The sequence below is a fragment of the Peromyscus leucopus genome, chromosome 7, assembly GCF_004664715.2.
Source record: "Peromyscus leucopus breed LL Stock chromosome 7, UCI_PerLeu_2.1, whole genome shotgun sequence".
NCBI lineage: Eukaryota > Metazoa > Chordata > Mammalia > Rodentia > Cricetidae > Peromyscus > Peromyscus leucopus.
In genome coordinates this window covers 50,227,887-50,242,720 of record NC_051069.1, presented here as the reverse complement: position 1 = coordinate 50,242,720, position 14,834 = coordinate 50,227,887, and the positions used below count along the sequence as shown (strand labels likewise).

The following is a 14,834-nucleotide window of genomic DNA, read 5'->3' as shown; positions in this document are numbered from 1 at the left end:
ATGGAAACGTGGAAGAGGGGAAAGGCCGGTTTGCTGATGGCCGGCTTTAGAAGTCAAGAGGTAACACCACCTCCGTCGCCACGCGCCTCCTGTCTCCTTTTTTAAGGACGTGAGAAGCTGGTGACATTATCAGAAGCTGCTTCAAAAACTGACATTTCAGTGGGGGAAATAAAGGGGGGAAAATCAGTGTTTGCGAAGGGCAAACCCCTCCCCCCAAGCTTTGTGGTTCCACCTTTCATTCTTTCTCTTGTTACTCTTTCTTCTGGCTGATTCCTCACTGGCATTTTGCTATTCTGTTTCATGGTCTTTGTCTCCCAGGGTTTCGTACACGGATGCTCTTAAGGGGCCACCAAGGAGGAACGGACTGGTTTTGGCCTGTGGGAATTCCCTCCCTCCTTGGTAATGGAGTGTTGGGAAGAGAAATGTGTGTAGCAGTTGTTCACTTCTCCTCTCTGCCTTGACTTTGAAAACACAGGAGAAACGAGTGTGTCTGGTGCCCAAAAGTGGGGCACCTTTGGGGGCTTGGGCAGAGCTGGGATCTCCTTGACCATACAGGGAAAGGGGAATTTCACAGATTTGGAATTTAAGACTGGTAAGGAAGTGAAGCCCTGCAGGACCCCAGACCTCTAAGCGAGGTACCAGGGCCTACCCTGGAAAGTGTTCTGGGACGTTGGATGTGGTAGTGCCAGCCTGTGGGCCCAACACTTGGTAAGCTGAAGTAGGAGGGCTGAAAGCTTGAGTATAGGTTGGGTGCTGTGGGCAGATCCTGCCTCAGTCACCAAGACAGAGTTCTGGGTGGCTTGGGTTGTGAACTTGACAAAAACACTTTATTTATAGAATTTATTATGTTTACATAGTTGTTAGTTCCCATATAATCCCTTACACCCACTTTCTTCTGTTCTGAGACGATCATCTTATTCCAGGAGAATCTTGACAGTTTGTGGTCTTGTTTTGTTGTAATTATCTAAGTTGCCTGGGGGCTCAGCATGGGTGAGATTATGGGTTCTGTTCCCAGCAGTGAAATAAAAATAAGAAAGATGATCATAGACTAGGGATAGAGCTCAGGTAGAACATTTGCCTGGTAGTTTGAGGCCTCGGGCTAGATTTCCCAGTACCACCAAAGCCCCAAAAAACAATCCTCAAGTGCCAGGTGTGGTAGTGTGGACCTGTATCCCAGCATTTGGGACACTGAAGCAGGAGAAACTCAGTGTTTTGTTTTTGAGACAGGATCCTTCTGTGTAGTCCTGGCTGTCCTGTAGCTAGTTATATATGCCAGGCTGGCCTCGAACTCACAGAGATCCTTCTTCTGCCTCCCAAGTGCTGGGATTAAAGGCGTGTGCTACCATGCCTGGCTGTAGGAGGAGCTCAGTTTAAGAGCAGCCTGGCTACAAAGTGAGGTCTTGTCTTCAGAAAGGCAAGTGGTTATACATACACCTGTAACCTGAGCGCAAGTGAGGTGGATGAAAGGAGCGGAAGTTCAAGCCAGTCTGTACTCCTTGAGAGGCTGATTCTCTCTTCCCACAAATCCTGACAGTGTTGAAAGTTATACAGAAATACATATACACACATATATATGCACATCTATGTGTGCATATGTATATGTAAAGTGATGTTGAGGAAAAAGTCATATGTTTCTCAAAATCCTCAGTCCCAGATATATTTTTGGGGCCAGAAAGAATTTTCAACCTCTAAGCCAGTGGTTCTCGACCTTCCTCATGCTGTGACTCTCTAATACACTTCCTTATGTTGTAGTGACCCCCAACCATAAAATTATTTTGTTGCTACTTCCTACCTGTAATTTTGCAACTGTTAGGAATCGTAATGTAAAAAACTGGTATGTGCCAGGCAGTGGTGCACGCCTTTAATCCCAGCACTCGGGAGGCAGAGGCAGGCGGATCTCTGTGAGTTCGAGGCCAGCCTGGTCTACAGAGCGAGATCCAGGAAAGGCACCAAAAACTACACAGAGAAACCCTGTCTCGAAAAACAACAACAAAATCTGATATGTGACCCTCAAAGGGATCGTGACTGCTCTAGGCTAAAATGACATTGGGGTGGTGTGAAGATTTCACCCCTTTTTTATTACATATATTTATTTATGTGTGTGTGGGGCGGTGTATCATGTTACAGTGAGAATGTGGAGGTCAGAGGACAACTTGCAGGAGTTGGTTCTCTCTTTCTACCCTCTGGGTCCTGGGAATCAAACTCATCAGACTTGGTAGCAAGTGCCCTTACCCACCGAGCCATTTTTGAGATAACCCTGTGCTTTCCGAGCTGGCCTTGAACTTGCTGTGTAGTCTAAGGTGGCCTTGAACATCATGCTTCTTCCACTTCCTGCTGGGATTATAGACTTGTACCTACCATTCCTGACTTTGGGGTGTGGTTAAACATGGGTTCTGAAGGCAAGTCAAAGCTGGGTGTGTAGATTTCCAATGGTCTCTGTAACAAATGACCACAAATTTGGTGGCTTAGAGCAGTAGAGATATACTCTCGTTTCCTGGTCACATTCTGAAATCAAGGTGTCACAAGGCCACTTTCCCTCTGGGCTGGAGGGAAGAAGATTGCCCTCTTACAGGTTCCACTGGCTCCAGGCACTCCTTGACTTTCTGTAACCAAACTCTAAGCACCCCTTACTTCCTGTGGCTTCTTATTTGCCTCCGTGTACTTGTTTTCCTAATTTTGTTTTTGTTTTGTCTTGAGATGGTCTCATGTAGAGACTTCTTGGGGCCTCGATGCTTTGGTCAAGCTGAAGGACACTGACCTGTTCATTATGAGCCTGCATGCTTCCAGCCAACTTGTGTTTGCAGTCCCCAGGATCTGAATTTGTACATAGGCTGTAAGGAGGGTTTGTCAGAATACCAGAAGGAATTTTCTTTTAAAGTTTTTGGAGTCAGGGGTTCTCTGTGTAGCCCTGGCTGTCCTGGAACTAGCTCTGTAGACCAGGCTGACCTCGAACTCCCAGAGATCCTTCTGCCTCTGTCTCCCAAGTGCTGGGATTAAAGGCATATGCCACCACTGCCTGGCCACAGGAATCTTGTATTACTTCAAATGTTGAAGGATGTCTGTGGGTCCTCGAAGGGCCTGAACTAAACTCTGGAGTCTGACAGGTGCTGGTCAGTCCCCTAGCCTTTAGTTGGCCTCAGGAGCGGCCTGTGCCTGTGTCTCTGCAGCAGCACTTCTCTGCCCATAGTCCGTGTCCCTCTGGGGCTGAAGGGCTGGAAGAAGAAAAGGGCTTCTAGGGCAGGGGATTGTAGCGAGTATTTGTCAACAGTATTTCTCAATTTTATGTTCTTTGGTAATTACACATGTGAATACAATGTATTTAGATCACATCCACACCCAAGAACATTTTTTACAGATGTTATTTCTATATTATTGTTACTAATATTTTGAGACAAAGTCTTATGTTGCTAAAACTGACTTCAGATACACAATGTAGCTGATGACCTTCAGTCCCAGATCCTCTTGTCCCCAGTCTCTCCAGGGCTGGGAGTACAGACATGCAGCACCATGCTGGTTTATGCTGTGCTGAGGATGGAACCTTGTGTGTAGCAGGCAGACCTTCTGCCTGCCGAGCCTCAGCCCCAGCCATCAGGGTAGCATAGGAAGAGCTGGTTTTCTAGGATGCCCCTTAGTTTTGTACCCTTGATGGGAGAGCAATTCTTGGGCCTCTGTTTCTGGGCAGCTGTGCCCTTCATTGGGAAGTGTGGCAGCTAGCTCCAGAAGGTCCTCTTCTGGTCCCCCTGCAGAGTGGTTATCCTTCTCAACTCTCCTAGTCATTTGAAGTAACTCTGGCTGTTATCCATGGGGATTGGCCACATGGCAGGCAGCTACTGTAACCAGGCCACTCTCCCTGGCATGGGCTTTCCTCGGTCTTGAGGAAGTGTTGGCATGGCCTCTACAGGAATATAGGCTGCCACCCCTTGAAGGAAGCTGTGTCTCAGAAAAGCCCAGCCTGGGCTGGCTAGGAGGAGAGCAGAGTTGACTTTCAGTTGCTCAGCCTGGCACCATCTCATCTGGAGATGCCCAGGTCATTTTTCTGTCTTAGTCAGCAAGAATGAGTTTGGATGATGTCCTGCTTGCTCCTTAACCCCTTAGGAAGAGATGCTTTGCCTGTCTGATAAGCAAGGGCTGATGTCATTTTGGTGAGAGGACATCCAGTGTGGAAAGGCGGGAAGAAACCCCTCTGGGCTGTACTCAGACAGTAGAGTGTTTGCCTAACATGCATTAAACAGTCTTGCATAACCCTGCATCAACCAGGCATGCTGCTGTACACCTGTAATCCCAGCCCTGGGGAGGCTGAGGCAGGAGGATCTGCAGTTCAAGGCCAGTCTAGGCTACATAGTGAGTTCAAGGTCAGACTTGTGATACAGCTAGACTGAAGTCATAGAATCAGGGGCCGTTGTGACTCCCCTCTACCATCTCCTGAGCATTTGTTATGAACCCAGGTTTGGTCTGCCACATTGACAAGATAAAAGGAAGTTGAAAAGTTAGCAATACCAGGAAGATGATCTTCTGTCACCTGCATTGCTTATGGCTGTTGTCATTTATTTTGTACTTACTTTATACCAGGCTCTGCATGAGCTCCTGTTGTCCAACTCAAGTGCTTGACCTTGGGATCTGTCAGGGAAAGAACAGCATAAACCACTGCCTGTTGGCAAAATGGAGCCTATGGCCTATTTTTATACAGTCAGATCTAAAAAAACATTTACAGTTTGTAGGGGTTGGAAAAAAATCACCAGTCCACAAAGAATACTTAGCCAGGACCATCTTGTCCTATAAAACCTGTAGTATTTATTTGTGGGTCCTTAACAGCAAAAACGTGTAAACCCTGGGATGAAAGAATGAGGCAAGCTGGGCGGTGGCGCACGCCTTTAATCCCAGCACTCAGGAGGCAGAGGCAGGCGGATCTCTGAGTTCGAGGTCAGCCTGGTCTGCAGAGTTCTAAGACAGCCAGAGTTACACAGAGAAACCCTATCTGGGGAGGGAGGGAGGGAGGGAGGAGGGAGGGAGGGAGGGAGGAGAGAGAGAGAGGAGAGAGAGAGAGAGAGAGAGAGAGAGAGAGAGAGAGCACAGAGAAAGGGGCGGGGAGTGAGGGAGGAGCGAGCTGGAGGCAGCACTGGGCTCATCCCAGTGAATGGAACCACATAAACACGTGTGTGCAAGCCCAGTGAATGGACCAGAAGTTTAAAGTCGGCCTTGGCTACATGTTGAATTCAAGGCCAGCCTATGCTACCTGAGACCCTGTTTCAAAAAAATAAAAAAAGAAATGTGGCCTCAGCCAGACTTGGGACAGGCCAAGTCTGTGGGTCAGGCCTTAAAATAAGGGTACACTTTCTGGGTGGCATGGGCCCGTTGGCCTATAGATGATGGCCTTCTGTGTGTGTCACTACTGGTCTTTAAAAAGCCTGGTGAGACTGGCTGGGACTCACGTCTAGAATCCTAGTGCTGAGACAGGAAGATCGCCTGAAATTGGAATCCAGCCTGGGGTATATTGTAGCTGGAGAGCTTCTCTCCAGCTCCCAAGTTCCACCAGTCCCGGAACCCACTTATAAAATAAAGACACAGACTCTTACATTATTTAAACTGCTTGGCCATTAGCTCAGGCCTATCATTGTCTAGTTCTCACTCTTATATTTAGCCCTTTTCTATTAATCTATACTTTGCTACGTGGCTCGGCTCACTGGTACCTTACATCTTCCTTGTCCTGGCAGCGGCTCCAGGCAGTCTCCCTTCTCCTTCCTCCTACCTCAATTTTCCTCTCTGTTAGTCCCTTCCTGTCTGGCTATCGACCAATCAGATTTATTTACATATAGCAATATCCACAGCAGTATATAGTGAGTTCTTGGCCAGCCTGGACTACAGTGAGAAACTCAAAAATTTTTGATGGAGGGTGATGGTGAAATTTCTGGGGAAATGGCTCAGGGGTTAAGAAAACACTTGTTGCTCTTCCAGGGGACCTAGGTTTGCTTCCTAGCACCTACATAATGGCTTATAACCATTTGTAATTCCAGTTCCAGAGGAGCCAGCACCCCTTTCTGATTGTGGGCACACACAGTACACACACACACAGTACACACACACACACACACACACACACACACACACACACATATACACGTAGGCAAAACACTCATGCACATAAATAAGTAGATCTAAAAAAGAAATGGAAAGCCCTGTGAGGTTGGGAGTTGTGGTCCTGTTTTGCTGGTGACCAAGCAGGCCGCGTGCTGGTTGATGTGCTGAGATGATGGCCTGTGCTCTGCAGTTCTTCTTCCTGCGCCCTGCAGGCCAACAGATGACGTGGAGACAGTGTAGTGTGTGTCCGGGCAGCAGCCACTTACACAAGGCGGCATCTCCTTTTTCGTGCTCTTGGACATCGTGTGAGGTTGGCAGGGGTTGATGGGGTGTGGGGCAGAAGTCCCGTAGGGCCGTCAAGGTGGTTCAGCAGGTAAGGCTTCCCATGGAACCCTGCGACCCATGGAAGGTGGAAGGAGAGAACCAACTCCACAGAGTTGTTCTTTGAGCTCAGAACTTGTGTTCCAGAACAAAAGAATTCCACTCGCGGTGTTAGGGAAGGAGCAACAAAAGGTTAGACCCTAGACCCCTGGAGGAGGGTTCTTAATAACCTGCCCTCAGGGTCCCTCAAAACTCGAGTCCAGGCTGACTCCAATTTTCCTTTTCCTTGTCCCACAGGGAAAAGTGCTTTTGGTACTGGGATGGGGCCATCTGCACACTGCTATGCTTTCTACACCTCCGCCCTCTGCTCTGTAGCCCAGGTTAGTCTTGAGCTTCCTGCCTCTGCCTCCTTCATAGCTGGAATTACAGGTGTGCATGACCATGCCTGCCATGCTTCCCTTTGTCATTTCTTTTTTTCTTTTTTTTTTTGGGGGGTGTGTCTGAGGGCATGCATGATGTTCGCAGGTGCATAAGAAAGTGTGCCTGCAAGGCCGGTAAACCCTGGGTGCCATTCCTTGTGTGTGTGGGGAGGCGCGGGGGACACCTTTGGTATCATTCCTCGGGGCTTGGTGCCTTTTCAAGACAAGGTTGCTCACTGGCCTGGGGTTATAAACCACCACACTGAGTCTTTCTACCTGGCTTCTAGGGACTAAATTCAACACCTTAGGCTTACATGGCAAGTACTTTATCAACTAAGGAATATTCCTAGCTTGTAGTTCTTTTTTTGAAATAACATTTCTCACTGGCCTGGAACTTGTCAGGTAGGCTGGGTTGGCCGGCCCAGGAATACTCGTGTCTGGGACTCCCCAGCATTGGGATTACTGGAACTCACCACCACAGCCAGCGTGGTTTTTACTTGGGTTCTGGGGGATCAAACTCAGGCACTCATGCTTGCATGATAAGCATTTAGACACTGAGCCATCTCTCTGGCCACCATTTCTTTTTCCAAAATGTTTTACAGGGCCTAGAGAGTTGGCTCAGCTGTTAAGAGCACTTGTTGTAAGCCAGGCAGTGGTGGCTCACACCTTTAATCTCAGCACTCAGGAGGCAGAGGCAGGTGCATCACCGAGTTCGAGACCAGCCTGGTCTACAAAGCAAGTTCAAGGACAGCCAGGGCTGTTACACAGAGAAACCCTGTCTTGAAAAACAAAACAACAACAAAAAGAGCACTTGTTGCTCTTGCAGAAGACCTGGGTTTGATTCCCAGCTCCCACATGGTGACTCATAAACACCCATAACTCCAGTTCCAGGTGATCTGAGACCCTCTTCTTACCTCCACAGGCAAAAGTGCACATTTATACATGTACATGCATAGTACACATGTATACATGCTGGCAAAACATCATACACATAAATAAATGTAAAAAGTATTTTTAGTAAAGACTTTAGATACAAATTTATTATTGAACCACCAAATGGACTGACTCACGGAGTTTGGATAAAGAGCAAATCAAGGCTGGTGAGGTGGCTTGCTGGGTAAGGTGCCTGCTGCCAAGCCTGATGGGGTGAGTTGAACCCTGGGACTCAGACGTGGGAAGGAGAGAACTGACTCCCACAAGTTGTCTTCTGACCTCCACACATGGACCCTGGCACGTGGTAGTCTGTCCGCTCATAAGTAAACATCTTGAGGTGTTTTGTTTTGTTTACTTTATGGATGTATGCATATATGTATATGCTTTACATCGGTGCCTGGAACTGGTAGAGGTCAGAAGAGGCTGTCAGATCCCCTGGAACTGTGATGATAGGAGGTTGTGAGTCATCATGTCAGTGTTGGGAGTTGAACCCAGGTCTTCTGCAAGAGCAGCCAGTACTCTCCAACACCCCTCCCCCATGTTGATGGATGGATGGATGGATGGATGGATGGATGGATGGATGGATGGATGGGAGGATTTCACATCAAAATCTGACCTTGTGCTTCTGAGCAGCTGTCCTGGATGTCAGCCCTAGCCTACAGGCCTTGAGTCCACTGAGGTGTGATGTCCCCCCCAAGTTGCTCTGATTTGGTACCTCCCATAGAGCAGCTCTTTGAACTCAGGTGTCCTTTCTTATGTGTGGATAATGTTTCCTCATTAAGCCCAGCCCTTCCCTTTAGGTAGCTGAGTTTGAGCTCCCTGACAATAGCCATGGTCTCCAGGTTCCAACCCTCTAGCCCTTACCCTCTTCACCCCTACCCAGGCCATGCCCAGACCCAAAGCCCTACAGCTAGTGGTTCTCAACCTTCCTAATGCTGAGACCCTTTAATACAGCACCTCATGTTGTGGTGAACCCAGTCATAAAGTTATTTTGTTTCTACTTCATAACTATAAATTTTGCTACTGTTACGAATCGTAATGTAAATATCTGAAATGTGCCCCCCCCCAAGGGTCTTTACCCACAAATTGAGAACCAGTGCCCTCCCTGTGATTTGGACATGGAAGAGTAGACGGTGTAATTTGGTTTTCATGTCATTGGACTGTGTCCTGTGACCTGACTTGTATGTTTGCAGAATTAACTCATTCAGTCAGACATTTTTCCGAATAGATGCACTTGAGCTTGCCTGAGTATGTCATGGAGACAGTTGGAGGATAATGTATGTCACCTGTAGCTTGTGCCTTAGATTCCCTTATGTCTCAGATCCTGGTGAGATTGTGAATGGCAAGCCCTGAGCCTTGGGCTTCCGCATGAGTGCCTAGACCAGGGGACAGGCAGAGTGTTCTCACCAGGATGGGACTCCACCGGGGATCCGCTTGGTTTAGCAAATGGAAACGGCTCAGGAGACCGTCTGTGGCAGTGTAGTTTCTGCCCAGAACATCCACTCTGTAACTGTGGTCTGCTGGAGAACCCAGGAAACAAGACTTAGGAAATGAGGTGAGTGGAAAGGGCATGCCCAGCTGTGCTGGGTGGAGAGTTGAGGGTGGGAGGAACTTCAGACAGGTCAGCCCAGGACTCTGAACCTGATCTTCGGAGAGCCTCTCAAGATTTTGTGTTTATTGCAGTGCTGGGGGAGCTCACTCAAGGCCCTTGCACACACAGGTGTACACAAGTGTTATATAGTGAGCTGCACTCCCAGCCCATGGGGCTCTAAGACTGAACCCAGTTTGCTGAGGTATGAGGCCAAAAGTCAGTGGCTGTGACCCCAGACCATTCTGTGAGCTTCACTTGCCCTCCCACTTGTAGAGATGGATGACAGCTGCGCCTCTCAGGGCCAGTGTGGAGACAGGAATACATTTAAGAATTTGGCCTAAGAGCCTGGTTCAGTCACATCCTCATCGCTATAGCTGGCCTTGCTGTTACTGTGAACTCCTGGGCAGACCCTCCAGCAGGTTTTGAGAAGAATTCATAAATAAGGGCTGACCAGGCTTGAGTTGGGGCTCATACTTGGGGAAAGGGAGAAACTTAGAAAGGCAAGAGAGACCACCAGCCCCAGAGGCTGCCATGGCGTCCCAGTGAACAGGTACAGGCTTCTCGAGGGCAGGGTGAGGGTGGTGTCTGTAGAGGTTTTCAGCCATATGGGTGTAGCCCATATTTAATTCATTGCCCCAAGGAGGACATGCACCTGAGCGAGCTGCTGCTCCTAGCACTTGCTTTCCACTAGCAGAAAATCTCTGCTCTGTGCAGCTTGGAGATTTGAAAATATCTGAGGTCCTATACTTACTAAATCAGTAATCACTTAAGCTTGTTTGTCCCAGCCTGGGACTGGAGCTACTGAGTGATGGGATGCCTGCCTGGCATGCTGGAGGTCCTGGCTCCTGTTCCCAGCACTGCAAAAACAAGCAAATTGAACCTTGCTTGTTCACTCAGAGGATGGAGATCTGAGATTAGAGGGAGGCTGGTCATTGGGCCTCTGCTAGAGAAGCCTTAAGGTTGCCTAGAGTTAGCCCATGCGCAGTGGAACTCAGTGCTCACTGTCAGGTCTTTCCTATATACTATATACTCAATATTTTTGACTGTGCTACCATTTCCTCTGCTGCAAAATGGAATTTGCACCTCTTCTCTAGAGGGCAAGCTGACAAGAATCAAGTATTAGGGTAGAGTGTGGCCAGGTGGCTTCATAGACCTGCATTGGGAGTGAGGTTCTAGGTTGAGCTTGGCCAAGGGCAGCAGGCAGGGCAGAAGCTTTTATTTTCAGAGTGACCTGCATGAAGAAATGGGGAGGAGGAAGGTTCAGATAACTGCCCCTTTGTCCTCTCAGGGTGAAGGGCTGTCCTGGGCCTCAGACTCCTTGGATCTCAGTGTCTTGGTGGTGGGGAGGGCCAGCTGGCTGAAGGTGGCTTTGGCCAGGTTAGACATTGTTTCCAGACTCACAGTCCTGTAAAGTCACATGCAGCCCCCATCTCTAGTAGACTCTTGTCTTTGGAGGCAGAGAGGATGTGGACAAACACCCCATCCCTTCTGTGCCTGACAGGAATAGGGCCCGAGAGGTACTGAGGAGGATGTCAGCTAATGGCTAAGAGAAAAGGCTGGCCTAGCTATAGAGCTGGGAGGTCAAGAGGGTGGAGGACAGCAAGGTGGTCTGTCACGTTTTCTATCATGCTGGGTGGGGTTCCTGTCACAGCGGGCTGGAGTCATGGCTGGCAAGTTATCCTCCCTCTCTCCTGACTTTGGGCCAGAAGCTGCTGAGGACCTGAGTGACAGTCATGACCTTGTGACCTTGGCTAAGTGAATGAGTTCTTAAGTCCTCCAGTAATATGAAGGGCCTTTCAGAGCCTGGCTAGTCCAGTGAGTGAATAATGTTCATAAGCCCACCATGTGGCCCCAAAGGGATATATGTCTATAGCAGCCAGCTGCCATTTGCCCTAGGATCTGCTTCTTTGTCAACTTTTTAAGAACTGTTTGGGTAGCTTCAGAATCCAAGGTCCTGGAAATAGCAAGATGGGTCTTTCAGCGCCCTTCCAGGCTTGCCCACCTAACACTGGCACCTGCCCTGAGCTTAGAAGCCAACAGAATTTTTTGTTTGTTTCATTAATTTCTATTTATTTATTTTTTCAGGACAGGGTTTCTCTGTATAGTTTTGGTGCCTGTTCTGGATCTTGCTCTGTAGCCCAGGCTGGCCTCAAACTCACAGAGTCCCTGCCTCTCGAGTGCTGGGATTAAAAGTGCGGGCCACCACCACCTGGCTTGTTTTTGTTGAGACAAGATTTCTCTGTGTGATTCTAGCTGTCCTTAAACTCAAAAAGAGATCCACCTGTCTTTGCCTTTCGATTGCTGGGATCACCCAACGTTTTTTGCTTTTGAGATAGGGTCTCATTCAGCTTAGGCTGTCCTTGAACTAACTATGTAGCTAAGGATGACCTGGATTGCTGATTCTCCCACTTCTGCCTCTGCCTTTTGAGTACTGGAATAACAGGCGTGAGCCACCGTGACAGTTCTTTGGGTGTTGGAGGTAGAACCCAAGGCATCGTGTGTGCTGTAGACAGGCACTCTACCGACTGAGCTACATCTCCGACTCATTGTGTGTATGTGGTGTGTGTATGCATGTGAATACACATGTGTGTGCAATCCAGGAGTTGACCCTGGGTGTCTTCTCATTACTTACTTTCCACTTTAGTTACTGAGGCTGGTCTTTTCATTGTACCAGAGTTCACTGATTTCTCTAGTCTGGAAGCTCACCCCAGGGATCCCATCTCCACCTCCCAGGACTAGGATTACAGATGGGCGGTTGAGTCTATGCAGCGTTTACTTGGGGGTTTGGGATCCTTAGTTTCTCCATGGCAAGTGCTTTATGCACTAACCATCTCCTCAGAGCCCCTATCCTCTTGAAACACACACACACACACACACACACACACACACACACACACACACACACACACACAGGGTTTCTCTGTGTAACAGTCCTGGCTGTCCTGGAACTCACTTTGTAGACCAGCACAGAAATCCATCTGCCTCTGCCTCCTGAGTGCTGGGATTAAAGGTACACGCCGTCACCACCCAACTCCACTTGAATTTTTTGAGACAGAGTCTCACTCTGTAGCCCATACTGACCTTGAACTGTAGCAGTCCTGCTCAACTTGTTAGCATCACACGTGTGTGCCACAAAACCTTCCCCCCATGAGCAGCTTCATAAAGGAAAATGAGACCAAGTTTCAGAGTAGCCTTAAGAGGCAGGGCCTGGAGGTTCTGGGAGACCCTTCATATCTTCTGTATGTTCATTGATTTGTTCTTTCTTTTGTTTCATGGCTGTTAATCAACACCACGAAGTTGCCTGGGCCTTGGGTATTGAGTTTGGTGCATTTGACAGTTGTGGATATCCAGCACCCGTGTAACCTGCTGCCCAGGGTCAGCCAGTGAGCCTGCCCCTACAGCAAGCGTGTCTCTCTGCTCTGGAAGTTTTTGTTGGTGCAGGCTGCCCCTCCTTTCCAGCCACCTGCTGCTAGTCCTCTGCTTCAAGGATGCCCATTCTTGGGAACAAGTACAGATTGTTTTTCTGGGCTATACTCTTTGCACTGAGCCTGAGAGCTCCCTCCCCTGCACCCATGTTTTTGTCTACCTCTTTAAAGTCATTCATTTTCCATAGTTTGGCAAGATATAACCAAGCTGTTTTCCTTCAATGCTATTGGCTGTTGCTTCAGCTAATTATGTTCCCCAAGGTGGGGTTCATTTTCATTGTGTGCATGCACGTGGCAGTGAGAATGATTTAGGTTCTAGAAACCCGCCCATTAGCACAGACTGGATGAGACTGAGGGATGCTGCCCAAATGCCCATCGTGGGTTAGTGCTAACAAAAAAGGCATGCTCTTGTTATGCATGGGGGTTAATAAAGACAGATGCAGGGAGGCTTGGCATGGTGTCTCACTTCTTTAATCCCAGCACTCAGGAGGCAGAGTCAGGCGGATCTCAGTGAGTTTGGGGCCAGCTTGGTCTACAGAGTGAGTTCCAGGACAGCCAGGGCAGTTATACAGAGAAACCCTGTCTTGACCCCCCCCTCCCCTCCCCCCCCCAAAAAAAAGACAGATGAGGGTTGTCTTGCAGACCCAGGAGGAGCTGGAAAGGAAGATGGAGGGTCCTTCTGGACTTGTCAGGTGCCCTTGAGGGACACTTCCCCTCTCCACCCATAAAGATGTTGTTACTGAGTCTGGGTGGGTGATAGTAGACACGTGCTTGTGCCTCTCCTTATTGATGCAGCCATCATGCCTGGCTGGCCATGTGCTTAACTGAAATTCATTGCTTTTTTTTTTTTTAGTTGTGTACGTGTGGTGGTGGTGGTGGTGGTGGTGGTGTGTGTGTGTGTATGTGTATGTGTAGGTACGTCAGAGGACTACCTCAGGTGTTGGCCCCCACCATTCACCTATTTTGAGGCAGGGTCTCTTATATGCAGTCACCCAAGGCTGGCTGGCTTATAAGCTATTGGGGATTCTCCTGTCTCCACCTCCCATCTCTGTTGGGAGCCCTGGGACTATAGCTTTACAACTGGGTACACCTGTGTTCAGCCTTACATGAATTCTGAAGATTCAAACTGTTATGCCCAGATCGTGGGGACCCCTAAAAGATCACCACTGAGACCAAATCCCACATGTAAAAGCAGAGAGCCTTTATTTCAAGCTCCAGAGCTTTATCCCTCTGTCTGTCTGACACAGCAGTGAGAGCAGAGAGCCCTGAGCTCAGGTGGGGCAGAGTTTTTATAGCAGAGGTTGGGGTGAGGGGATTTCCAGGGTCCAGGACCCTGATTGGCTGACAGTTGTCTTGGGGTATCTGTAAAACAAAAAATAGGTGTGTGCTAGACTCAAGGACATCTGGCCACCTTATCTAATGGTGGGAATGTTTGGGATGTCAGGTACTTCCTCACCCCTGGATAGATCCCTGGGTGGTATCAGCTTAAGGCTTTTCCTGGATCTGGTTGTTGCCTGCCAGTAAGCCTGTCACAGAAGCTGTGTCTAGGCCCCTAAGCTTGTCATGGCTGCTGTGTGGTCAAGCTATTTTGGGGCTTCTTCATACAAACCCAGGGCTTCACACTTGTATGGCTAGTGCTTTACCCACTGAAACAACTCCCCAGCCTCACTGACTTGTGGTATATGTGTGTTCAATTGTGTGTACCGAAGAACACATACAGAGGAGGAAGAACATCAAGAGATATTCCTCTATTGCTCTCCACATTATTTTTTGAAACAGGGTCAACTTGAAGTTTATGGATTCTGTCACATGGCTAGTCAGTGAGCCCCTGGAATTCACCTATATCTGCTTGCCAGTGTTGGGGTTATGGGCATTCATGGCCATGCCTAGCTCTTACGTAGGCAATCGGGATTTGAATTCAGGTCCTCTGGCTTCATCAGCAAAGATTCTTACTCACTGAACCAATTTCCTCAGTCCCTGTTGATTGCCTCTCACTGTCTGAATACCCTTGAGGTTGGCATGTTCTCCCAAGGATCCCAGTAGACACAGCTCTCCCCTCCTTGCTTTTAA

General features: G+C 48.6%; 1 protein-coding gene across 4 annotated transcripts in view; it reads left to right on the top strand.

Moving 5' to 3' along the window:
- The window catches only part of Carm1 (coactivator associated arginine methyltransferase 1), a 49,687-nt gene that overhangs the window by 821 nt on the left and 34,032 nt on the right, over nucleotides 1–14,834 (top strand). The gene's annotated exons all lie outside the window — the stretch shown is intronic.